Genomic DNA, 1,717 nt, shown 5'->3' with positions numbered 1-1,717 from the left:
CACTGTTAGGTTTTTAGTCAGAAATTCTTTTGTCATTTATAACGATTACAACAGAGATCAAAATATGCACCATTCACTTATTACAATCCACCCTTGATATGGCTTAGTTGTGTCCCTACCCAAACTTCATCTTGAATTGAACTCCCATAATTCCCCGGTGTTGTGGGAGGGACCTGGTGGGAGATAATTTGAATCATGGGGGCGGTTCCCCCATACTGTTCTCGTGATCGTGAGTAAGTCTCATGAGATCTGATAGTTTTATCAGGGGGTTCCGCTTTTGCGTCTTCCTTATTTTCTCTTGCCACTGCCATGTAAGACAAGCCTTTTGCCTCCCACCGTGATTCTGAGGCCTCCCCAGCTATGTGGAACTGTAAGTCCAATTAAACCTCTTTTTCTTCCCAGCCCTGAGTTTGTCTTCATCAGCAGCGTGAACGCGGACTAATACAACCTGCATTTGGTACTTTTAACACTTTCTGGATACTGCAGGGACTGTACTGCTCCATCTCTCCTGTCCCTTCCCTTGTGCGTTTGTCATCGATTTTTCTTCTCCATATGCTCTAAATGCCAGGAGACATTGTTTTGAATGTTGCCTTAAACAGGCCATATTAATTTATATTTACTCACATGTTCCTTTCTGAAGCTCTCCCTTCTTTCCTGCAGTTCTTCGCTTCCATCCAATGTGACTTTCCTTCAGCCTGGAGAAATTCCTTTGGTGTGTTTTTAGTATGGTTCAGTTGGTAATAAAAATCCCTCCGTTTTTATTTGTCTGAAAATGTCCATACTTTGCCCTCATTTTTTCTTTAATCCTTAAAACTTCTCTTTTGATTTTTTTTTTAAAAATTGAGTATTTCTTAGGTATAGTTATGTGTACAAATCTTAAGTGTATAGCTTCATATATTTCTAATATGTCACCAAGATCCAGAATAAAACATAAAACACTTGTAGTGCCCCAAAACGCTCCCTCGAGCCTCTTACAGTTGCTAGTCCTTCAAAGGAAACTACCATTCGATTATCACCCTGGGCTAGTTTTGTCTGGTTTTGAACTTCATAGAAAAGGAATCCAGAATATGCAGTCTTTTCTGTCTGGCGTCTCTCCCTCCACATTATGTCTGTGAGATCCATCCATGCTGTGGCCTGAAGCCATGAGCCATTCCTTTTTATGGCTGTGCGGTATTCCATAGAGTAGCTTCCATGCCACAATTTATGTATCTAGTTTACTCCGGATGGACATTTGGGTTCTTTCCAGTTTTAACTATTATGAATAATGTGGCTATAAACATATTCATACATGTCGTTTGTTGAACATCTGCACTAATTTCTCCAGCAGTGAAATTTCTGGGTTACAGAGTTGACATATCTTTAGCTTTGGTGAATACTGCCAAAGAATTTATTTATTATTTATTTATTTATTTATTTATTTATTTATTTATTGAGACGGAGTCTTGCTCTATCGCCCAGGCTGGAGTGCAGTGGCACGATCTCGACTCACTGCAAGCTCCGCCTCCTGGGTTCATGCCACTCTCCTGCCTCAGCCTCCCGAGTAGCTGGGACTACAGGCACCCGCCACCATGCCCAGCTAATTTTTTGTATTTTTAGTGGAGACGGGATTTCACCGTGTTAGCCAGGATGGTCTCGATCTCCTGACCTCGTGATCCGCCCGCCTCGGCCTCCCAAAGTGCTGGGATTACAGGCGTGAGCCACCGCGCCCAGCCATGAA

The sequence above is a fragment of the Pongo abelii genome, chromosome 8, assembly GCF_028885655.2.
Source record: "Pongo abelii isolate AG06213 chromosome 8, NHGRI_mPonAbe1-v2.0_pri, whole genome shotgun sequence".
Taxonomy (NCBI): domain Eukaryota; kingdom Metazoa; phylum Chordata; class Mammalia; order Primates; family Hominidae; genus Pongo; species Pongo abelii.
The sequence above is the reverse complement of the archived record's forward strand: the minus strand, read 5'-3'. Positions refer to the sequence as shown.